General features: G+C 35.7%; 1 protein-coding gene across 3 annotated transcripts in view; it reads right to left on the bottom strand.

Moving 5' to 3' along the window:
* The window catches only part of NPFFR2 (neuropeptide FF receptor 2), a 306,596-nt gene that overhangs the window by 35,546 nt on the left and 244,194 nt on the right, over positions 1 to 26,856 (bottom strand). The window contains exon 1 of one of the 3 annotated variants that reach the window (XM_081063837.1): positions 12,883 to 12,933. The exons of 1 other annotated variant lie outside the window; for it this stretch is intronic. The gene's annotated coding sequence lies outside the window, so the exon portion shown is untranslated. Of the gene's footprint in view, positions 1 to 11,056; positions 11,172 to 12,882; positions 12,934 to 26,856 lie in introns of those variants that run through there. One more of the 3 variants, XM_081063836.1, reaches the window with a different exon arrangement.

The raw sequence follows: 26,856 nt of genomic DNA, 5'->3' as shown, positions 1-26,856 counted from the left end.
GATGTCAGTTCTTTAGCTCTGTTCTATAATGGAGCTTGCAGGGACATTGCTCACATTCCTGTTTCTGGTCCATAAAACAATGAAATCATATTAACCAGACCTAGTGAGCACAAAATAGTTAATACAGTAGATGCCTTGATAAGACAGATGACAACCAGAGGATGGAAGATAATCCCCACAAAAATTCAGGAAACTGCGGCCTCAATGAAGTTTCAGGGGAGTTATGGTCTAAGGTATGAATAGTTATCCCCTGCTATAAAGAGCCATTTGTTATATCTCATATCCCTCAACAACTGAAAAGCACAGCACTTGATGAGCTTTTGGTTGCCATACACAATATTTACTAGTGGATTACTGATATATTTGCTAAATAGCCCCTACAGTTTTGCTAAATCATGGTGGAGCCCAGAGCAAGAAATTTTGCAGCAGATTCAGGCTGTGGTGTAAACTGTTCTTAAGATTATAGGATCTAATTGTGCTTAAAAGGTTGTGACAGAGGATAATGAACAAAAATTCTGGCAACCCTAGGGTGAGAAAAATAGAGCCAATTGCAAGGGCTTTACAGCAAATCTATATTCTCTTGTGAAAATGGAAATTTTCCTTTTCAAAATAGTTTCTAGCTAGCTATTATGCTAAGGCTGAGACAAAATTATATTTTATATATAAAGAAATCAGTAAATATTATTGTACAATTTAACTTTATTATTATGTGCACAGTGTAACAGCAGTGGGAAGAAGAAATGGAATTTAAAAATGATTTTAAACAAATGGATTAGCTTAGTGACAGCACATATTTAAATTAACTTGAAAACAGACCTTTTCCTCTAGAATGCCTGAGGGATACAAAAACATACAGGAAAAACAGACATTGAGCTTCTAAAGCAATCTGCCTCTGTCCCAGGACTAATGCCTTGTGGTACAGGCAACCAGTAATATCACCACATATTGCCAACACCTGATTAGTTCTCTTAGTCTTAACATACACAAGTTCAGCAGTCTTCCCCTAAAAGTTCAATACAATATTCTCCCTAATTTAATCTGGCAACTGCAACTTTTCCAAAGAATACTTATGAAAGACATTATACCATCAGATTATACCAGGATACCAGCTGTTTATGATAACTCTTGCTGCCATAAAATAATAAGAACCATGCAAATATGGCATATCACATGACATTATTTATTTTTATTGCTTTATACAGTTTAGAGATTCAGACTTACAGACGGAACCCTTAACTCCACTGTCCTGAATATAACCAAGATATTGTTTTAAAAATAAAGAAGTCTTTCTAAAGGGAAAAATGTGCTTTAACCTAAGGTAAACTTCAGTTTCGTGTGCAACAATAACGTACTAGATGGCACAGTTGTGGGAAGGGGAAAAAAAAGGACTTGTTATTATATCTGAGATTGCTGCAGTACAAATGACTATTGCATTTTAATTGAAATTAGTGCTCTTTTAAATCCCTTCTCTTATAACTTGACTTATGGTCATGAGATTTATCACTAATCTAATAATATCAAGTTGTTTCTTCTGCAGCTACTGCATTCACACTCAGGCAGCCTTTACCAGTAATATTTTCTTTTTTATACTACCGTTAACAGTTTTCTCTTCTATGCAAAATGTCTTCTACAGATGGTCAAAGAAAACTCATCATGGTAAGTGATTTTCCAGCTCAGGAGGTGATAATATGAGAGTAACTATATGTCTATGAAACAACTATTTTCATTGAAAATGGACCAAAAATGTGGAAGACATTTTTCCCCAAATGCTTGATATTCTGTTTACATTTAGATAAATTCCACTAAGGAATATTTGACTATAATTGCATTGTAAATTGAGCTTGGCTCTACATGACTTAAAAGGCTAGCATTCTGTCTCTAATGTAAAATCCATAATATCTAATAATTGATGTTTGGAATTGTTGATATAAATATGAACTTATAGTACCTAAGAGAACATTGCTTGTGGATTACAGCTTCGTAAGGTGAATCTGAATCACCACATCCGAGGTTAAAACGGCAGCGGATTTAAAAAATTTTCCCACTAAACGTTTCCCAGCTATGTAAAATAAACATCAAACATATTCTGCAAATCAATGACAGTCTGTTTTTTATAGTTTTAGCTAAAAGATCATTTCCTAGGCCCCTTTATCCATTTTTTCCAAAATAACCACCCTCAAAAAATTCTATCATACTACCATATCTTGGCAAGCTAAATTAAAATTCTGTTCATATTGAATCCATTGGAACACATGTGTATTCCTTATCAGGACGCTAAGCTGAAAATTCTTCTTTAGGTCTAACAAAAGGCAACCAAAAGAACAACCCAGCTTTGAAATTATATTGTTATAAGATTCTATTTAATAAATGTACTGTGGCTCTTCTTTCCAAACAGTAATTTTAAGAGGACATGCTCTAAATTCAAATGGTTCAATTTTTGAAGTTTTATCCTCGTTTCTCACTGGTATAGAAAATAATCCAATTATGTTGTGCAGTAGGGCACTAAAACCAAGGTTAAAGGGTTAATTTTAAAATTACTTGCATAATAGATAAGTACTTTCAATTTTAATAACATGTTCTACAGAGAACAATTCAAATGACCTAGTAGAACTGCCCATACTGATTTGCTCAAAGTTTTCAGGAGAATGAGAACTTTCTTCTCCCCCTCCTCTTCCTCCTCCTCCTCCTCCTCTTCCTCCTTCTACTTCTCTTTCTTCTTCTTTTATTGGAAGATGTTTTGCTATGATTTCCCTGTATTTCTTTCTTTATAAGGTCTTCAAAAGTTGTGAACTATGGTGGATAACAGTATTCTAAAGCAGAAAACAGATCAAGTTGGAAGACAAAAAATTTGATTCCTCATCCTAGCTTTGCCTAAGCTACAAGACTAAACATTGGTGCATTTTAGTGTGATAGTCTATAAACTTACGAAGAAAAGTAAAAATTAAGTCTAATGTTCATTCTAGCTCTAAAACTTCACAATAATGCCAATAAAACTCAAGATTACTGATTGCTAATGGAAAAATATTGGGAAAAGAGATTATGGAAAAAACTAATTTTTTTTCACATTTTGGCTTCATTACCAAAATATTGTAAAGTCTCAGTACTTATATTCTCTTGGCATCAAACACTTTATTGTTCAATATTTTCTCAGGAATTATAATAAGTGTAAATGACAAAAATTAGTGTATATTTGGTAGGAATGTTAAAGAGACAAAAACCATCTTCTTGTTGCTGATAATATGATTTTATACCAAGAAAATCAATAAACTCTAGTAAATAGCTACTGTAATTAATTGCAGAAATTGGTTAACTGGTGGCTCAAAATAGGTTACATTTTTTTAAAAGTAGCCTTTCTTAATATTAGCAATAACCACCAGGAAAGTAAAGTAAAAACAGGCTCATTTTAGACAGTCACCAAAATATAGAGTATATAGAAATAAAGTTTAACAGGAAAAAGAGAACATTAAAAAAATAAATGACATAAAAAATAAAATCCTATTAAAATATTTTAAAATTTCTGAAAACTAACATATTTTTAGAAGGGAAATTTTAATCATTTAAAGGTCAGGTCTACCCAAATTAATATATACATTTAATATAAGAGCATTTAAAACATTGGTAGATAAATAGCTCAGATGCAGAAAATATTTGTAATGCAGATGACAGGATTTGTTTTGGAATATGATAAAAAGTTCAGAGGGAAGAATAAATGCCCAAGAAGAGCCAAAAACTCATAAGGAAGAACATTGAGGATACGTATTTTTTTTAAACATCAAAACAAAATACTTTCCAGCAAACAAAGCTAAAGCAATTTGGAATTGTCATAGAAATGGAAAAACAGAGCAGTGAAATAGAATCAGAAACATAGAAATAGATCCCAATATATACCAAATTTTAATATATATATTTCAATTTGGTGAGTAGAATAAAATTATTTAATAATCCATTTGTAAGAAGTAAAAGTTGGCCCACTATCATCACAGCATATTGGATTTTTAAGTGAATTTTTAAAAATTCACTTGAATTGTTGAGACTTTTTTTCCTGCGAGCACAGCTGCTAGAAGCTTTCCCGTCCCCCTCCCTCCTCCGATATTTTATCGGAGCAGTTTCCCTGGGAGCACAGCAGTTAGAGGCTTTCCCATCAAAACAGTATTGAGCGATCACAGCTGTTAGAGATGGACCACCCCGGCACCCTGGACAGATTTAACCAATCCCTAGCGCCACAATAGCAATGGTGCAAATCCCCCCCAAACCCGGAGGCCTAACCCTATAAAACAAAGCGCCCAACCCCAGTAAGTGCTCAGTCTTTTGGGAATAATCCCTCTGAGCCCGCTGGTGTAATAAAGCTGTGTTCTCCCTCATCTCTGTGTGCCGCTTGAGTCTCTCGGTCTTCACCACTTTTCCGCAACAGAATTAAGTACAAATGTTGAAAAGTTAAAAATAAGAAACTTTCAAAAATACCTAGAAGACCACATGCCTAATCTAGGAGTAGGGAAATTGATATTAATCAATACTGCAATCTTAAAATGTACATAATAAAATTAAAATATATTGACTATAAAAATATTTCAATGTGTCTACTAGTAAGTTATTTTGAACAAAGACAGTAGACAATATGGAAAATATTTACTGTGAGTTAATATTGATAATATCAAAGAACACATATTTTCACAAATAACCCAGTAGAGAAATGAACAGAGATATTGATAATTTACATAAGAGACAATCTAAATAACTGAAAGGCATGAAAAGATTCAACTTCACAAGTTGGTAAGTGATTAAAATTAATGCAAAAGTTAGAGTTACAACATCTGTGGGGACATGAGTAAAGAGTAGTTTTATAATTTTCGGGTAAAAATGTGAATATTTATAACACTTTAGAAGCAATATGGCAACATACATTAAAATTTGAAAACTGTTTTTATCCCTTGAACTTACAAATAAAAGAATTTATTAATTATTTTTATTACAGCCTTGTTTTGTGATAAAACTGAATAAAATAACATCAGGAAGCAATGTGAATGTCTATTAAGGGAGAATTGTTTGAGTTTATTGTTTCTTATCTATATCATGAGATGTTACACAGTTATTTAAATTTTTAATTTTATCTAGAATAGTTAACATGGAAGGCTTTCCAAAAGGTATTAATGAGTAAGAAAAACAAGAGGCACATTTTTGGAAAATATGACAAAAAGATTGATGTGAATGTGTATACACAAGCATGTTTGTATCTGTATGTATGTGAATGGTTATAAAAAGATATAAAATCTATAATAGAATTCAGTTGCTGACATGGGTTACGTGTGAAATGAAAGCAGACAAAAAGGAGTGGACAGAGGCAATTAAGAAAGGAAATTGAAGAATTAAGAATTCAAAAGCAACCGCATTATAATATAATTTGGGTATTTATACAATGTATTTTTTTAATAAAATATTTTTAAAGATGAATAATTCTCAAGCCAATGAAAATAACAGAATGGGTAGATTTAACTTGACTAAAACCTAAATATCGTGTCATTTTATATTTCAGTCTTTCCTAAGGGCTCAGACCCATATTATTCTTTAAAATCAACATACACAGATTCTATGGAACCTGAATGTATATTTAAATAGTGTAGTCAATGGTACACAAATAGTTTTTCTATTTTTTTGTCGTGCGTGAAAGAGAAAAGTATATACAGATCGGTCTTTTAGTTAAGGTAGGAGCAGTAGAAAAGAGAGGGGGAAAAATAATCGCAGAAAGGAAGAAGGGGACTACTGCACCTGTAAAAAGATGCAGAAATTGATATGGAAATGAAATTTTCACTGAGCAAATATTAACTGAGTATCTACTATGTGCCAGACTGTTCTAGACACCGAAGCAAAAGGCACTGAAGTGAAAATGAAATCACAGAGTCATCATGTGGATCTCAGATTTTCCTTCTAGAGAGGAAGATCTAAACAAACACATAAATGGTGGTAGTGTCAATAGCACAAATCAGAAGACACTGTGGTGACGAGTGGTGTGGGGAGGCACACCAGACCTGAGACGGAAAAAGCAAAAAGCATCCTCTTTGCACAGCTCTGAGAGTCTAGCTTCCCAGGTAGGGAGAAAGAATAGCAAGTGCAAAATCTGTAAGTAGGGCTGAGCTTGGTCGATTCCAGGCTGGAGGTACCAAATGACGAATGAGAGCTGAGGATGAAGTCAGAGAGAAGATGTAAGACTTTGCCTACTGTAGAAAAGCATGAATGGAAGTTATTAAAACCTGGATAATCGAAATATCAAGAAAAGCAAGCTCAGGATAGGGGTACTTGTTCAAGCTGGGGTGGGCCTTCGGTGAACTCCCAGGGCTACTAGTTTTAGAAGAACCATAAACCACACTATAGCTCAGAAATCATTTGAGGTAGCTTTTCCAGCTGAAATAAGTGGCAACAAAGGCAACCTCTGAGTCAGGATTCTAGCTTGAACTTTGAAGACTGTGATATAAATGATATAAATGCCTACCCAAGAACAAAAATCTCTTGCAAACCTGTTGAGGATGGGGAATTCCAGAGAGAAGACCACGGAAATGCAAGGCAAGGCTATAAACTCTGCTGAGAGAACACCTATACAAATGTGATACACTCTGCTTACGAAAAGGATTAGAAGCTGTGTTCCTCTAGGATTTACTTTAGTACCAATGTGCCAAGAATGCAGGACCAAGGAGTGAAACTGAAAGGAAAATTTAGAAATATTAAATAATTACTTTAAATTTAAAGACTTTAAAGAAGATCCACTACAAAGTAGGGAAGTTCCGAGAAATCCTAGGTACTATAGATGACACCTCTTTGATAGTCTACATTTTTCAAGGAGACAGGGCTTTTGATATAACATTCTCTGAAAAAAGCAGCAGTTTATATAAGAGACAGATCATTGCTGGCCACCATACCAACCCCTACCATGTCCCAGTACCAGAATCATAAGGTCGTGAGCAAGCTCTTGATTGGGAATTTTCCTTACTGAGTTTTATGTTCACTGGTGGTAAATTCTAATATAGACAACTATTTGATTTAACTGGAGTTCTAGTGAGGCTGAATTCAAGAGATGTTTTTCTGTTTGTTTCTCTAAATATCCCTTTTCCCAGACAAAACTTGAAGTTTTTTTTTGTGACTGCAAAAGTAGCGATGTGGGTCAATTTTTTTTATTATGAGAAATCATGAGGATTATTTTCACTCAGAATCATGAAAATACATATACCCAGACCTGACTCCAGATCACAGGTCTGCAGTGTTTGGACTCAGGTGTGGGCACCTGGGAAAGCTTCACAAATGTCTGATGCTTTCTATTCCCGCTTATAAGAACCTTTGTCAAGATTGTAATATTTATTTCTTCCTACGCATGTAGCTTTTCTTTGCAAAGCCTTGGCACATGCAGAAATCAAACTTTGAATGTAAGCTGCTATTACTATCTCACTGAGGGTCCCACAGTAATAGAATCTAAGCATGTGAACATGAGTTCATTATCCTGATTCCTTGGCTTAGTAAATATGTTTACTTTGGGTAAATTATTTCCAAAGCCTCGGTTTTCTTATCAATAAAATAGGGACTGTGGTTGTACTCAATTTCCAAAATCACAAGGATTAAATGAGATAGTGCATATGAAGTTAGTGCTCACTGAAGGTTAGTTATTACTATCTCAATTTGGGAAATTGTTGTTTTCTAAATTTTGAGGGAATAAAACAGGAGCTGTAATAGTCTAATATGTTTGGTAGACTCTTGGGAGTATGAAAATATAGGTCACCTGAGATTTCTGTGAGGGACTAGAGAAAGGTGCGTCAGTCCTAGTCCAGTCCTTAGTCTGCAATGGCCACAGTAGAAGCCAGACTCTATGCAGGCACCTAAATGAAACCCTTTCCACAGCCTGAGAAGAAAATAGAATAACAAATCTACTTTGGTAATATTTGGAAATATTAAACGTTCAGTGGCCACAAAGTTAAGGGAGAGCTAACTTCTTGGCATTTTAAGGCTTATTTTATTTATGGTGATTTCTTCCTTTCTTTTCTTTAAATGACTGGTATGGTGTGATTTGTATTGTGCTGCTGTTCTCTTTATGTAAAGTGTCAGGTTGCTCAGCTGTAAGAGAGAGTTGAGCCTAGTTTGACAAGGAACTGGAAGAGGAAATGTCTTTTCAGTCTTGTGTGGCACTGAGATAAATTGCATTTGCGTGCTGTCCTGACTCATTTTGACTTTTGTTGTGGGGGGTGGGGGAGGATTTGGGGAGATATCAAAGAGGTATTTATAACGTGCTTGAGGCTCTGACGCTCTCATCGTTTGGAGCCAGTCAGACACTTCAAGAGCTATACTGGTCATGGCCACCTGAACATGAAGCAGGGACTTCTCTGCACTTTGCTCATCTCCCTGCCAGAAGCCAGAAGCCCCTTTAGATTTCACAGAGATAGATGTGTGCACCTTGTACATCTCCTATGTGCCAAAGGTTGCATCCAGCATGATCATATATACCATCCATTTATTACTTCTAATAGCCCACTTTACACAGGAGACATTGATGTCATAGAATTTTCAGGACTGTGCCTAGGGTAGCGGCTCTCATGTGGCAAAACAAGGATATCTGAGCTTTCTCACACCCACTATCCTCTGCTCTTCTACCATAGAAACAGGGAAATCAGAGTAGTGGAAAGATTTTAGAAAGCATATTCTAGCTCATCCTTTACATTTGAGAAATCTTAGAATCCAAGAAGTTAAATGATTTGCCTCAGGCACAGAGCCAGTAAGAAGCCTAACTGGGAAGAGAATCTGATCTCTTCACTTTTAGAAATCTTGTATCTCAGCATCCCACAAGGCACATGAAGGAATGAGAGCCATGTGAAAGAGCTGTCTATTGTAACCATTGTAACTCATTGCTGGGGCAGTATATTTACATCTGCCTTAGGTTCAATACAGTGAGGCACTCTCAGGACCCTTAGTGTTAAGTTTCAAGGCAATTGAAAAATTCATTTAAGAGCCAGTTTATCCCACAGAGCTAGAAATTAAAGCTAAAGGGAATTAGGAAAGAAAATTCAGCTGTCAACATCGGGCTAATGGCAAGCATAACATTCATGTGTTTAAGAGAACAATTTGGTAAGAGTATTAAATGACTATATAGATATATTTTAGAAATGTTTATATTGATCTTACTCAATTCCCTCTTTCTATAATAAGAAAGGTAATATTGTACAAAGTGATTATTTTTAAGTAGATGAAGCTTTATGGAGCAAAGTTCGCTTTAGTGAATGTCCCTATTACAGCTGGAAATCCATTTTAGTGCAATGCAGTGAAAACGTTCATGAATATTTATCAGAGGCATTTTCATGGAATTCTCATCAAAAATCACACACACAAACGCCAAGAATAATAAATGACTTAATTTTGAAAGAGCAAATCATTCACTGGGTAATAGTGAATTTATATCAATACATTCTACAGCATTTGACATCAGTAAAAGAAACTATTAATGAATAGAGTGATTAGCAAGAGCTATGAGGTAAAAGTATTATAAAAATAAATACAAATTTCTAACATATACTTTTAATATTTTGTAATGTATTCACAAAATGCTCCCGAATAAAATGTCGGATAAAATAGATAGGTAGATAATAAAGAAAAAAAATAAGTCTGAGATTAAAACTTTCCTGAAGATGCCTATCGACATCAAGAAAAATGGCTGGTACAAAGACCTAATTGGATAATATGGATCTTAGAAGAACTTACACATTAATGAAAAGCATAAGACAATGATATATTATAATGTATGTGTCATTACCAAGCAATAATGAAAGCACATTTTAGAGTATTACAATATCTACTCTTTAATTATATTAATATATACCTTTAAAGATAGTGCAGGAGATATAGTGAAGAAGCTGTTTTCTCAAATTGTTAATCTATAGCAGCTTTTACCAAATGAAAGACTCTGATTGAAAGCTCTGCATACTCTTATCACTGAACTTTCTGTTCATGATAATGGTTCTTTGAGCACTCCATAGAATTTTGCAGATTCAATGTAACTTAAAATACCACCATTAAGATAATTTTACAAGCTATTTTTGTTTAAACAGGATTCTAGCTGAAAACAACAATATCCACAGTCAACAAACCACAATTTACTCATCCCTCCCCTTCACTAGTTATCAATTGAAAATTAGTTGGATGTATAATGGAAAGAGAAATTTAGACACAGGGTTAAAATAACCGAATATTTGGGTCAGAAAAAAAAATCCCAACATCGTCTTATAGTTTATGTCATCTTATATTTAAGATTCTTTAAAACAAATAAATCTTTGAACTATCTTGCTGAGGGAAAATGAGGGGATAAATTAATGTATCTTCGTTTCTAAGTTTAGAGTTCTGCCTTTAGCAAAAACCACAGCACAGAGCAGATAATTTTCCTGATCTCCAAAACCAGATCCTAACTTTAATCAATGTTATTGGAAAATGCCTGCAGGCTTGGCAGAAAAGAGGTTAAACTTGGCATTGTCTGGAAAGCCTATCTCACCCTATCTCACCCAAAAGAGCTAAAAGTCTCTCCAAGAGCCTTCACAGAGGCCTCTGTGATGTCCTGGACATGTGGTAAGAAAACACATTTCAGCCTTTCTGGCAAGTAGAAACGCACAATACGCAGCTTCACATAACAGAAAGATAGGCAAAGCTCGGAATCATCGTGGATGAAGAGAACAGTTTAGAAAACTCTCGCTGTTATCAAGCATGCCACCCAAGGAGATTTCATCAAAGTTACAACAATACGGCCCCGGAAGGGGGCATTGGGAGAACTTTATGGTTAAGAAAGCGCTCCCTAGTCCCTCGCCCCTCGCCCGGGTCTCAACTCTGCCTCCCTGGGAGCCGGCATCCATAGTCCCGAGAGACGTCCCCCAAATGTCGGGCTGGTGACCAAAGCGATGCCCTCCCGAACTGTGACTCCACAGAGGGTGCCCAAAGCACCAGGAAGGGACTGGGTAAAGTCTAAAGAGTCAAGTCGCAAAATAAAAGGTAACAGTTCCCAATTGCGAACACGAAATCATCCAAGCCTGACCCGCATCCTCACCTGCACACCGCGCTACGGCAGGAGAGTTCCCGCGGCTTGGGTAACCAGAGGCGCCTCCGCGGGGCTCAGCAACAGGTTCCTCCCTTCTCGCTCAAGCCACCTGCCACCGCAGGGCTGTTCAGCCCCAGCCAGCGATGTCTGCCCAAGGGCTGGGCGCTCAGTGCTCTGCAAGCCCTCCCCCCTCCCCCCAACCCCCCGTTCCCTTCAGAAGAAATGTTGCTCTCCCGGGGATACCAGCCAGCTGCTTGGATTCCAAACAAGCTATTCACGTCCCGTTAAGGGGCGTCCGGATACCATCGGGTGAAGTTCAGAATCGCCCAGTGCAGCAAAGTGAAGAATCACTATGACGAGTCTCACATCATCGGTTGCTTGGCCCCACACCGTGGGCCAGTGATTTCGCCTCGCTGTGCCTCAGTTTCCTGCTTTGTTAAATAGAGCTGATGGTAATAGTAAATGGATAATCTGAGCCTTAAATGAGTGTGTGTGTGCAAAATGCCTGGAATGGTGCGTCGTACAATATTAAGCATCCAATAAATGTTAGCTATTGTTTTAAAGTTCCCTTAGGAATGAGGAATGAGAAGTGCAGACTGTGATTCTAAATACCTCCAAATACCCACTCCAGAGCCTTCTATGAAGTGGACCGTGTTCTGTGAATCCTTGCAAAGGCCTTTTAGCTTGCAAGAAAATCTCTCTGGAATTCTGGAAACGTGAATTTACATCATAATTAGGAGAAAAAGGAAAGAGCCAAGAGGAAATGCTCAGTGATTACAAGAAAATCTGCCTAATTGAAGTGCTAATAGAGAGATGCCTAAAACTGAATGTACTAACTTAGAGGTTTATACAATTACTGAGAAATGGATAATTAAAGGTGTTTTAAGAGAGTAACAAGGATAGGGTCCAGTGTGGGTAATATCTTTCAATCAGTCTGATCACATCAGAGGTTATCAGGTCTGATCCTCACAGCAGTATGAGTTTTGTCAAGTGATTGTGTATAATTTTTCCCAGTCTATGCCGAAGCACCAGGGATCATTGTCTACTCCAAGATCACAGAGTTAGTTTTTAAATGACAAAGCAGTCTCTGGAAGCTGAATTCAATTCTTTCATTATTATATTTCTCTGCTAAAATCACTGATAAATGTGGGATACAGGAAAAAGCTACTTGGAGAGACCTTTTAAATAGAATTCCTTGGTCTTGAATTAAAGTAGATTTAGACGTGTGTGTGTGTGTGTGTGTGTGTGTGTGTGTGTTTAAATCTGGACTATGACTATGTTGAGGATCCAGAAAGAGGTATCTCTCCAAGACTTTACCAAATTCAGGGTGGAGATGTTGGTCCCAATTCTCTGAAGTTTATTAGGATACCCAAGGTATAAAAAGTCACAGGAAACAAAAAAAGGTATTAAGCAGATAAACAGATAGCTAATAAGAGGCAGGGCTTAGAAGAATAAGTTACTTCAAAAAATAAAGCTAAGAAAAGAAAGGTTTAAATACCTATTAGGTTGCTTTGTACACCTGAAACTAATAAAAAAATAATAGAGAGAGAGAGAGAGAGAGAGAGAGAGAGAGAGAGAGAGAGAGAGAGAGAGAGAGAGAAAAGCATTCTGTATTTAATCTGAGAATCTCAAATGAAATGCAAGGAAAAAACATTGTTGACCAGCGCCCCACACAATCCCTCTTAACACTGGAATAATGAGTTATCAAAATGAATAAGAATAACAGTGTTTTTAATGAAATAATGAAGCAATATCTAGCTTGCAAGAATTCTATTATAAATTAAAAGAAACACAAAACTTGTTACATAATAATCATTAAGTTACGAGTCACTTACTGTATCTTGTAAAAAAACACATGGTGAGAACTATTGTCTTGAATCTCCTCCCCATCCCCATCTTCATTGGAAATATTAGATCACATCCATAAGCAGGAGAAAATTATGTAAAACCAGAGAGGGAGCTGAAATGCACCTCTTCCTCTCTACTTCCCTTAAATACCCACACTCCCTGTTTTACTTTCCACCCTTTCATTTATACTGCTTTGTCTTAGTTGGTTCCAATAGAAGAGCTTGTCTGTCTCCTAGCTAATGCCCACCTCTACAACTGTAATTTTTGTTCCTCACTCTCTCCCACATTTTCAGGATTCTCAAATTGTCTCCACCCTCCCGCTCAAATAAATTATCCCCACTGGTTTTTAATGATGCTCAATCTCTCCTATTAAAAAAAGTCCCCACAAGGCCTTACATACATAGACCTACATCATTCCTTCCCAGGCACAGCCACACTGGAAACTGCAGTCCAGTTCTGCTATTTGCAGTTCCTCACTTCTCAGTCACTCATCAACCTGCTCCAATCAAGCTTGTGATTATGTCATCTGACTATCTCATTCTAAATGCCTCTTTGCAACAAACTTTCAAAAATCATTATCTTCCATGTTGATAAATATCAGATTTTTTTTCAGGCCATATTTTACTTGATTTTGAATGCCTGACTTCTTTCTAGAACAGTGTCTTTTCCTGACATCTATTTCACAATTCTCCCCTATTTGGGGTTTATTTTATTTACCCTGAATCTCTGGATAATCATTTTCTGCATCCTTTATAAGCTCGTTGTTTCCTACATAGCCAATTAGTATATGTGTTACCTAAAGCTTAGTGCTATGTTTGCTCCTCTTTTTCTTATGGACTAAATTCCTAAACATCCATATCCACACCAGTGGCCTTAATTACCATGTATATGCAGGAGATCCAAACATTTATGGCTCCATTCTACATATCTCTTTGGAGTCCCTGACTCTTACATTCATTTCCAATTATTGTCTCGATGTCAATCTCAAATTCAACACATCTAAAAGTAGAGTCATGGTCTTCTTCCTAAAACATTATTCTCAAGCTCATTTAATGGTTTCTATCCACCCTTCTCTCTGCTAACTTAAATATGGTGGAACTCAAGACACCATCCTGCACGGTGGGGTGGAAATCACATTCTGAGGATGGCAGAGAAGCAGGACAAAAGGAGTCTGAATCTTTGATAGCTCTGGAAAACTTGCCAGTTTTTACTGGCTTACCTCTGACTTCTTTTACATGTGAGAGAAAAAGAAGTTCATCTTTTAAAAAAAAGATATACGTATTTATATATCATTATACATTACTTAATATATTCTTCACATAAGTGTAAAATCCGTGTAACTTGATATAGATAGAAGGTGCACATTAATACACATTAAAATAAAAAATAAGAATCAAATTTTAAAAGTTTGTCAGTATGCTATTTAAAATGATCATGCATTCCACCAAGAGCATCTCACCCTGCACCACTGGAAACACTGCCTTACACAATATGACAATAAACTGATATGTTGTGATGCAGAAGGAAGGATCAAACATTGCTGACCACGTGGCAGCTGTGGGAGAACAAGTCCAAGAAGGCACAACAGTAAAAAGAATGAGAACCTGGACCCCAGAATGGAGCAGAAATGAAACAAGTGATTAATGGGAAGGTAAGATAAGGGAAAGCAGGTAAAACAGAACGTAACTTTAATTTTGGTAATTTCTGACCTAAGTGTCTGATCCTAGTAGTTTTTTGATTATAAAAAAAATGGATTGATTAAAAATAATATTTACCTCAATGATAACAAAGGCTTGTATTTGTGAGAAAAAACAAACAAACAAACAAAAAACCCTAAAGACAAAGGACATGAATAACAAATTCACAAAATTAGTAGAATTACTGATTTTAAAAAATGCATATTGCGAATAATCAGAAAAATGCATATAAAGCATCATTCAATCACCATTTTCCCATTTAAATAGCGATAATATGTGCTTGTCAGGTTGTTATGAAAGTAGCCTAACTAATTAACATACTCTTTTGAAAAATAATATGTATAAATGCCAATAAAAATGTTCCTAGACTTTGATTTAGTGAACTAATGTCTAAAAATACATCCATCAGAAATACTTCAAAAGCAATAAATACTATAAACAGAAAGTTATTCATCAGTATCAACTACATGGTGGAAAATCAAAGACAATCTGGTACACAAACTCAGTGAAATTTATGTGACTATGAAACATTTGAATTGTGATAACAATGTACCAACATAGAGAAAAGACTATAGAATAATATTAAGCAAAATCAATTACATTTGACATTTTAGGTAAATTAGGATTATGTCTATACAAATATACGAATTCTTACAAATAATGTCTAAATGAGCATCTGAATGACACAACAGTCCATATATCAGGATAGTATGATTGTGGAGTAAACTTTTTTTCAAAATTTTCATTAATTATTCTATTAACAGTGTGTGTAAAATTTAAAAATAAAATGTTCTTTAATTGGATAAAACACTAGAATGGAAATTAGGAGTTCCAGAAACCGGCTCAGTTTTGTCATGTTTAGCTCCTCATATTTTCAGTTCTTCATATACAGTATGACGGGATTCAGCTAGTGTTTTTCATGTTGTAAGAGCATGAAAAACTCTTCATGATTCTAACTCTTTCATGATTCTAACTCCCAATTCAAATCTAGTTACTTAGTTATTCTAGTTACCCCCAAAAAGCAAATTTTCTACCTTGCTTTCTAAATAAACCTATCGCTTTGTCTTTCTAAAGGCCTGTTTCATTCACTTAATAATATTCATTGACTCTCTACCACTGGGTAAAGTCATGTGCTAGTGCTTTGAAGAGGTGGAGGAAAATAGGTAGGAATTAAATAAATACGTAAAACACTGTTTCTAAACTCTCGACTTCCATTTTTTCCTGTTATGAAGTTGCAAGACACAAGGTAAACATTAATTAGGAAAGAGGCTTGGAGTCGAAGAGGGAAGATTATCACAGACGGAAGCATCAAGGACATGATATTTGTGCTAGATCTCAAAGAATAAGTACCATTTGACCATGTGGAGATGGGGACAGAGTAGATTAGGTATTTCAGACAAAGGAAACATCAGGAGAAAAGCATGGAGCTACGGAACTCTGAGGGATGTGTGGAAACTGTACGAGACGGTATGAGAGACTGTATGAGAGCCACAGAGGCTGCATGAGAAAGCAGAGTGCTGGACTTGTTAGGCCACCCTGTATTGTAACACAGCCTGCAAAACTGCTAACAGAAGCCATGGGAGGGGCTTTTTCAATTGCTGTCATAAACTCTAAAATGTGCTCTATGTTTTGGGCTCAGTAACATAGCCAACATGACATGAGAGGTATAGAGCCCCCATGATGGAGTGAGGTAGCCAAATAGATGAGTCCAAAGCCTTGTTCCTCATTTCCCACAAGTCGTGTGTGAAATGTAGCAGAAACAAACAAACCCATATTCTCCACTGAGGAAAAACAGAGGTGCTAAGAGAATCTGGGTCAGGATAAGAAGTCTCTGTGCACAGGAATTTCGCAGTCAGAAAGAGTAAGGCTCAGCAGTGGGAGACATCCTATTTCTCTGAAAGGCCAGATGACGTTGGTTTTAGCTCAAGGAACCAGGCCTGACCCATCACTGCTTGGCAGAGAAGCCCTTGCCCTTTTACCTCTAACTGACCAGATGCCATCTTAACAGAAAGCAGCTAAGAGAGAAGACAGCATTTGCCATGAGATTTTTATTTATCCAAACCAGAAGTGATTGTGAGATTATGAGTTCACAAGTGTTAAAGTTTTGTCTCTCCACTTCCTTCCCACTATGAAAAATATCGTATCAGTTATAGAAAATAAAAAAAAACATATATATTTGTGTTGTACATCAGAGCATAGTATATAAATGGGTGACCCTGCTATAGAGATGTAAATCCGGATGGCTTCATTTAATAGCATATGATCACAAATAAATTATTAAACTTCTTTAAACTTTCTTTCATTAAAATCAGAATATATCCCTTTAAATGGGAAAATTTCAAAGAGTGCTTTTGAAAAGCATTAGTAATAAATATTAATTTTAGGCATACAATATATCATGCCCTATGCCAAACCGTTTATAATCGTTATCCCCATTTAATTAATCCTGACAAGAGCCCTATGAAGAATTCTTTGTACCCTATTTTTACAGATGGAAAAACCATGGCTTAGAACAATGATTCTCAAGTTTTAATGGAAAATATTTTTCAGTGCATATCCTGACTCAGTAGTTCTGTGTGGGACTGAGAGTACACTTCCAACAAGCTCCTAGGTGATACAGGTGCTGCTGGCCCAGGGACCACACTTGGAGTAGCAAGGCCTTCCGGGAGTGAGTAATTAATCAAAGTCACACAGATAGTAAGTGATAGGGATAGTGTTTGACCCCAAATCTGTCTGACCCATGATTACCCATATACCATCTTAACTCTACATAAAGAAAATGGAGATTAATTAACATAGTTAAAACTATTCACCTTTGATGGATAGTATGGAAGCTAGTCATGGCTTGATCACGAATACTTGGGTGTGCTCAGACTTGGAACACGTCAAAGCAATGGAGAGGTTAAGGACCTGCAAACCAGTTTCTTTTCTTTTACAAAGAAATGGTAAAGAGAGTCAATCAAGTTAATTTCTAAACAAAGAACATTCCATGATTGTTATATGTCACCACAATGTGATATACGTTTTGTTGAATACTGTGGAATGATGTTAATAAATCAAAGAATGGTATGATTAGACTTGTTTACCTCTTAACCTCTCTTTTGTGTTGAACTGAATCTTAGAAAGGAATTACAAATTAATTTCTAGTTACATGCATGGTTTCTATTTCAGCAGCTCATTCTTATATTTAAGCTGCTGCCTTAAAATTATTATGGTTTACCAAAACTCCAGTAACAGCTATGTGACAGATAAAATTAAATCTACTGCTTCTGATAAAATACCATCATGTTATGATGGATGCTTAGGAAATAAAAACCTTACAGTTCTTGGGAACATGACATTGAGAACTATAGAGAAGCATTAGAGTAAGCAGTATTTTTTTCATTCAATACATTTCATTTTATTGGTTGTAAAATATCTATGTTTCTGGATTTTCTGAAGTACCCATAACTTTTGAGAATTTAGCTTAATTCACTGCATGCATGTAAGAGTGTATTTACATTGTCAATTCAGACTATAAAATATTCTAAGCATCTAAAATGACTGAATCTATTTATCAGCCCTCTGCCCTTTATGGTAAAGTTCAAAACTTGTCATTGTCAAAAGTTTTTGAGCTTTTCTCAGGATGACTAATTATATAAAGTCCAGACCTAAAAGCAGTCCAAAGACAACCCAAAAGCTCTTGAACTCAGACATGATGATACCAATGGCCTAAGAAGGCAAAGGTTACATTTTACCATGTTTCCCCAAAAATAAGACATAGCCGGACAATTAGCTCTAATGTGTCTTTTGGAGCAAAAATTAATATAAGATTGGTATTATATTATGTTACGGTATATTATATTATATTATATTATACCCGGTATTATAGTAATATTTGCTCCAAAAAATGCAAATTAGAACTAATTGTCCAGCTAGGTCTTATTTTCAGGGAAACACGGTAGCAGTTAAAGCATTACAGCAATGATTCTCACTTTTAAAAATCGGCATAATTGGTTTCCGAATTGTGGATCATTTGGAAAGCCTTTAAAAATGAGATTTCTGGGATGGGAGCTCCGAAATTCTCCCAAGTGATTTGGATGATTAGCCAAATTCCCAAATGTTTAGGGACCTCTGAAGATCTTTTCACATCTGTCTAATTAGAGCCTCCCAATAACTCTGGGAAGTCACAGGACAGGCATAATTTCCACAATGTACGAATGTGAAAGAACAGGATCTCAGAGACACTCCGAAAGTTGGCCAAGTTCACACAGCTAACCACAATGTGGAAAGGAAAATAGAGACACCTTCTGATTCCAGATCTAATGCTTTTCCCTTAATATTTTAAGCTGCCTAAACTAAGTTATTCCTTTGACAAGTGTCCTAATGTAGAAACCTGAGGGGATAGAGAAGTGGAAAAAAGAATATAATCAATGGTATAATCAGTTATCAATATATTATTATTATTTGTAAGTATTTGATTTGATTGCAATTAATTTATTTGAGAAATATTTCTTGAAGCCCTTGAATGAGTAGGAAAAAAAGTAACTTCTATAAAAGGACCATATCTTGAATAACTTAATCACTCCCTGCAACTTTACAGAATGCTATATGCATCAGGTTTTCTACAATTTGGGATGATTTGTATCGTCTTTCCACCCATGATTTGAGGACTATGGCTGGGGAGCTAGCGTGGGGTTGCACTAACTGGGTATGTGTGGGTCCCTACAGCTGAGGTTATCTGTGGAGAAGGAGCCTCATCCTAAACTTTTAGAACATTAAATCCTAGGGAAAAAACAAAGTTGAGAATAGTAATGATCGGGATCAATTGTAGAAAAGTGTATGAACAAGGGATTTTCTGTAGCCTTGATAAGAGAACTGCATTAAAGAAGAGGCAGTGAAAACGGAAAAGAGGGAGTGGGTGTAGGATACTTGATGCAGGTACATATTGCAGTAACTGACAATTGAGGTTAAGGTCACTCTTATACCAGTTTCAGTAACTGAAGGATGCTAATACCATTAACATCAATGAGAAAGTCGAGAGAAAAATATACACCCTGGAGACAATGCTGATTCTGTTTTAGACATGTTGAATTTAAGGGGTATTCAGGAGAGCCAGATGGTAATTCTGAGTAAACAGCTGAAACATGAATTGGAGTGTGACAGACTGATTATAGTTCCAATTTAGATTTTGGGTGTCATCCATTTAAATGTGATAGTTGAAGCATTAGGAATGAGTTAACTCAGGAAGGGAAAAACTGACACCTTTGTAAAGAACTTTAAGGAAAATCTAGAACGTTGGAAAAGGAAGACAGTTCTAGGAAATAAATGAGGATAAAATAAAAAGATATGAAAAGAACGTGTCCAATTTCATCGAAATCAAAGCAGGAGAGAGATTCCAAAAGGACACACGAATGTCAGGTGACTTTAGAAATCAAAGAGAAAGCACTGAGACAGGCCATTGGAGGACTAAGGTGACGAAAGGTGGGGAACAGGGGCATGAAGGTGTAGATCAGGGCTGGATGAATTGAGGCAAAATCAACTATGGAGAATCATAAAGAGATCTACATGAGCAATTAGGTCAATTTTCTCTATTTCCAGGTGAGAAGAATAAGGGAGAAAGAGGTTAAATGTTTTACTTAAAATTAATGTCCTAGGACCTAGGCCTAAGAATCTCACTTGTATACTTTGTGCAAGCATCTGTGCAACTATAGCTGGGGTGACCCTATTCCAACCTGTGGGTTCATGCATATATTTATTCTTCCCAAGTATTTCCAATTTCAGAAATTATCTGCTGAGTTCGGGCTCACCTATCTATAAAGCCACACAAAAGCTTTCATTGTGTTAGTTTGGTAGACTCATTCTCTATTTCAGTAACACTATATGTATTTCAAGCATATATACATGGGAATAAAGAATGGTGACTGTCCAGAGGTTTGCACTTAATGGATTTATTTTAAAACATTGATAAATCAGATGGCTTATTTTAACCAATAATAATAGCATTATTCAAAGGACAGGAGTTTATAGCTCATCAAATCTTGGATTTTATACATCAATAGTATGAACTAAATATTTATTTTAATGTTGCTTTTATCCCTGGAACGTAGCAAAGCGTCATAACATAGAATCCCAAAGAATGAGTAAATATGTAAAGATATCTGATTTTTGATAGTCTTAGAACTATCTTGAGAAGACAGTAGAAATTGGTAAAGTTATAACAGTTAAGCCAAAAAACCATCTCCTTGAGCTGGTCAAACTCAGTCATTCAAGAGGTACTTATTATGCTATATTACTATATTATCAGAGCATAGCCAGCACAGTGACCCTCCTCCAGGGCTCAGAAGCATGTAAATGAATAATTACATTCTGACAATAGCTACTATAATAAAGGCACTATAGTAGGATTTAACAAGATTTTCTAAATCCTCCTTCTGGAGTCTAGGCAAGACTCCCTGGGAGAGGCAACATTTCAGCTCTTACTGTAGTATTTATCACATCAAATAATATTGAAGTATGAGTAAGACATTGTCAGGCAAACCCTTGGGTAGAAAGAGGGTATTCAAGAAGCTAAAAAAAATATATTTGCAGGTACAGAAGAACAGAACAAAACAAAACAAAACACAAAGACAATGTTTACTAAATGCTAAATAAATGTCAGGAATTTTGCAAAGTATATTATGTAATTTGTTCCTTACAATTCTCTACATTTCTTCTTTTGTAGCTAAGAATATGCAGTCTCAGATAAGTTAAATAACTTTCTTTAAAAAATACAGCTAACAACTGAATTGCCAGGATTTGAAATCAAGTCAGATTGAGCAGACAGACCACATGTTTAACCACTAAACTATTATCCATCTATTCTGCTTTAGAATAACTGAAAGTAGTTCAGCATAGCTGGATTACAGTGTGTGTACATTAGGTAGCACAGAAGAAGAGACTGGAAAGACAGATAAAGGCAGATGGTAAAGAGCTGAATGTGCTAAGGATTTGCAGATTGTTCCTGAGGGTAATAGAGAGTCATTAAAAATTTAAGCAGGGTAATGACATGATTGGATTGTTGGTATTTTAGAATGATTGCTTCCTATAACACATACAGTGCATTGGAGGGAGAACAAGCATTGGGGATTGTTTCCAAAAATGCTGAAAAATAAAATAAAAACTGAACTAAAGAGGTAGCAGCCTAGATTGAGAGATGAATGAAAGACTGTTTGGATATTTAGGATGTAGAATCAATAGAACACGGAGACTCATTAGATGAAAAATTAGAAACTTTGAAGGTATCTCAAATATTTTAGCCTTGGTCAATGGGTAATTTGGAGTGCTCTTAACCAAAATAGAAACACCACAACTTTTTCTGTCTGACTTATTTCACTTAGCATAATAATCTCAAGATCCATCCATGTTATTGCAAATGGCACTTTTCTCATGGCAGAATAGTATTCCATTGTGTGTATATACCACAACTTCTTTATCCAATCATCTATTAAAGGACACTAGTTGTTTCCATGTCTTGGACACTGCAAATAAAGCAATGAACTTCAGAGCACATATATCTTTACAGATAAATGTTTTCAGATTTTGGGAGGTATATACCCAGGAGAGGGATTGCTGGGTCATATGGTAATTCTATTCTTAATTTTTTGAGGAACCTCCACACTGCCTTCCATAGCAGCTGATATGTGGGATATAAAACTGAAAGCAACAAAGGAACAGACAAACAAATAAAGAAACAAAAACTCATAGACATATGTTGCCACATAGCATCCTAGCCGTCTGTCTCCTCGTACCTGCCCCTAAAGAAAGGAGAGTCTCTGAGACGGATCCTTTCAGGGACTTTGCTTCACCTTTGTGCTTACACCTTATATCTCCCTGTTTGGCCCCAGAAAAATGGCTGGTTAATCAATTACGGGTCCGATTCCCCACGGGGGGGGGGTGGAGGGGGGGTGGCGGGGGTGGAAGGGAGGACAACCCAAGCCAGACAGAGCCACATGGAGACCATATGGGGAACATCTGGGGAACTCATGAGGTCGATAGAGGTGGGCAAAGCCCCCCACCTTCCCCAGGCTAAGGAGAGCCTCTGTGGCTGCATTCCTTCCCACAATCTGCAGGGGTAGTGATTCAATGATGTGCTCTCCATCTATTCATATGCATAAAGGTTTTGTCTTTTGGGAAGGTACATACATCCTGAGACTTATGGTTCTGCTGCCTGCAGGCAAGGGTGATTGGCTTGAATCAGTTTCCTATTATAATGTATGGGATTCCCAGATCTTGAGATTGACAAGCTTTATCTCCTTTACTTCCTCACCTAACTAGTCTCTTGGCCCCACTTGCACACTATTCTTGGCTTTTGTATTTCTTAACCCTGCGCCACCCTCCTCGCTCCCCACAACTTTTGTCGTGCAGGACTCCACAGACATAGAGAATAGTTTAGTGGTTACCAGAGGGTAAAGGGGGAGGGGGTAATAGATGAGGGTAAATGGGATCAAATATATGGTGATGAAAGGAGAACTGACTCTGTGTGGTGAGCACACAATGTGATACATAGATGATGTATTACAGAATTGTACAACTGAAATCGATGTAACTTTACTAACTACTGTCACCCCAATAAACTTTAATTAAAAAAAAGAAAGAAACACCACAGAAGGATCACGTTTTACCAGAAGAAACTGAGCTCTGATTTAAACATGCTGTTTTCAAGGTGAAAAATATCAAATAGACAATGGATACAATACACTTCCTAATTTATTCCCTACCTCCTTTCCATTCTCATCTCTCATCAGTCTGCCTTTGATCTTTATGCTCCAGTCATTTTAAGCTCCATACTTACGCTTCTCTAAACAAGCCCTGCTCTTTCAATACTGGGTATTTGTGTATGCTGTTCTATCATCTTGAACTTCCCCTAACGAGGGTGACCTCTTTTGTGTCCCTTTAGTACTTCACGCACACATCTATTAAAATTTATCACATCTCATTGTTATGCATTTACTTGCCTGCCTCATTCATCAAATATAAGCCCCAAGTAAATGGGTCCTGATTTAATCACTTTTGAAAACCTAGCACTTAGAATATTTATTGGTATGTACTGAGCATGTTGTTTGAGAAAATAAATGTTTTAGGAAGTCAGGGCTGGAGAGATGGATGTGAAAGCATCAGTATACAATTACTTTGATAAAAGTAATATTTGTTATAAAAGCAATTGAGCATCGTAGTTAAAGGCATGAGTGTGGAGCAAGACTACCCGGATTTGAATATTAGTTCCATAAGTATTACCTTTGCAGATAGTGGACATGCTACTTAACTTCTCTGTTATTCGGTTTCCCTATCTACAAAGTGGGAGTAATAGTATTATGTACTCATAAGGTACTTGTGACCATTAAATAATTTATTACATATGATGTATAACAATGTCTGGGACATTGGAAAGCTCAAACATTAGCTATTAATTTCCTGATTGATCATGATGGGTTTTAGTCATATGGTAGATATTAGTCACAAGTTTCACTTTCTTTCTCCCTCTCTCAAGATTATATCTCTCTTCACTTAGGATCTAAGAGGAAAACAAATGTTATACACTTAATGATGAATAATGCTCTTCAGCACTCAAAGTAGGATTTAGGCTATTTTCATTTAGATGAAATGGTTGTCATTACAGTATAAACAGTGCCCCATTAGTCTTTATAGTAGTCTACCAAAGAGCTGGATGATAAATATATCCCCAGATTCCTCTTTTAAAATGCATTGAAGAAAGAGATAGTTGAATCAATTAAATACTTTTAAAAATCACAATGCAAGATTGGTAGCAGATCTTGGTTTAGTTCAGAATAAGTATTTTATTTCTGGACTCTGGTTTTCTTAAAGTATTTTCCTAATAATGATCAAATTTCAGATTTCTCAGCCGATTTGAATAGGTTGATATAATTTTTAAAAGATGTATTGATTACATGTGATACGTTGTAATTTAATTTTTAATAATTAAAGAAGATACAAAGATTTATATCAAGCATAACTTGTCATACCCATGAAGAGTTCCCAATAATACGTAAATGAAGAAATCTGAAAACTAAAAGATTTAAAAAACAATTAGCTAATATTTCTCTTTCTTGCATTTTGCTAACATTGGCCATGGGCTATAAAAATAGAAAGAAATTTTAATGTAATTACAAGGTCTGACAAATATTTGCCAACTCATCCTAGAAAAAGTGCTACATAACTTATTGTTGAATATCACTATGGTCACCTTCAAAGTACTCCCCTTTTGGAATTGGGAAGCTATGCACCAATTCCAGTGCCTAGTCCACCCTTCAAAGCAATTTTGGAACTCTTTTTCTGGAATGGCCTTCAGAGCTGTCATCATATTACCCTTGATGTCATGAATGTCATTCAAATGTCTTCCTTTCAATATTTCCTTTATCTTCAGGTAAAGAAAGAAGTCATTAGGGGCCAGGTCAGGTGACTAGGGAGGGTGTTCCAATACTATTTGTTTGCTAGCTAAAAACTCCCGTGCTGTGTGAGCTGGTGCATTGTCATGATGCAAGAGCCATGAATTGTTGGCGAAAAGTTCAGGTCATCCAACTTTTTCATGCAGCCTTTTCAGCACTTCCAAATAGTAAACTTGGTTAACCGTTTGTCCAGTTGGTATAAATTCATAATGAATAATCTCTCTGATATCAAAAAAAGATTAGCAACATCATTGCAACAAGTGTGTGAACTTAATTGTCAGACCTCATTTAGATTGTGGTTTTAACATAGTTTTTAGAGAAATGTTTGTTCATAACTAACTTACATACAATTTTGTATAGGGTGTCCCCCGAAAAATTCATTTAGTAATAAATCCAGATATCAAGATGTTCTACTAAAATATGGCCCCACTCCAAATTATTAATGCCTTTTAAATAAAAATATTGTATTCAGTATTTAAACTTGAAAGACTTACCACTTATTGGATGTATTCATTATTTTGACATTTTCAGTGAAATATAAGTACTAAAATTATGTAAAAATAGCATATTAGTCCATTTTGACTACACAGAACAGGAAAATAGAAGATTAATTGATCAATCCATTTATACTCTAAGTTTTTTATTCTCAATAACACATCAATTCTTAAAAGTTCTCAAGGATTAGATAATTGTAAATATTCTCAATTTAGACAAGAAACAAAATAGTTTAAATATTCTGTCTAAAAAATTAGATCCATTTAGCATGAAAAACTAAATTTTTCAGATGGATGCTTCTAATGTTAAATGATTATATTAGTATTGCAAAAAATACCAGGCAGTTGTACAGTCTTTGAGGGCTGTCTTTTATGAAAACATAAAATATCACTTTTTTCTGGGGACAGCACAAGAATCTTCTACACCAGACAACAATCTACATCTTAATATTGAATTTCTGTGGACTATTACAGTAGTATTCACTAAAATCTATTGATCAATGCATATATATATGTATATATATATATGCATTGATCAATCTATATATATAGTTCGTTTTGATTATGAAATCGTCATCATTAGAGCATTTGTCTTAATTTGTTACAATATTTAAAATTTTTAGAGTCTCTCAAAAAAGACTTTTCTCAGATAAAGTTGTTTCAACTCAAGAAAAGAATATCCTCTGAATACTCTAATGGTCTTGAGTTTTTCAATTTAAGAAAGATTGATGACTTTTTAATGCACAATTACTATCCAACAATCAGGATATCAAATGGGGACAAAGTGATGTGTCATTTATTTGTGCAGAAAAGAATATAATTGGTATAAAGAACAAAATCCACTCTGAAGATTGATTCTAGAAATATGTAAAGGTAATTTAGATGAAATAATGACATCAAAGAAAATTAAACATATGAGAGCTAGGGGAAAAAAATGAAAAAGAAAAAAAAAAAGGCTGGCAACAGCCTCTTTGACCTAATGTCCTAATGGATGTACTGAGGATTGCAAATTCTTACTAACACTTTAAAGTATTATAATGTTCTGCGAAACTATCTGTTCTTCATTTACCTACAGTTAGAAAATTAGAGAGCATCCACACTCCATAAAATGAGAAAACAGTATGATTTAAAGCGGTGACACGTGTCTTCTTCATAATCTTCAACAAGTGAAAAAGGAAAATCAGAGAAAAGCACATGTGACTTTCCACTTGGGCAGTTTTGTGAAGTGGAAATTCTAAAGTACCCTCCCACTTTCAAAAAAGATTATTAATGATGAAGACAATATAATAACTACGATTTGAAATGCCTATTTGAGTAGAAGAGAACAGGGAAATCCCAGGGATCAA

The sequence above is a fragment of the Rhinolophus hipposideros genome (genome assembly GCF_964194185.1).
Source record: "Rhinolophus hipposideros genome assembly, chromosome: 1".
NCBI classification, from domain to species: domain Eukaryota; kingdom Metazoa; phylum Chordata; class Mammalia; order Chiroptera; family Rhinolophidae; genus Rhinolophus; species Rhinolophus hipposideros.
Note: the sequence above shows the minus strand (reverse complement) of the source record. Positions and strands in the feature narration are given on the sequence as shown.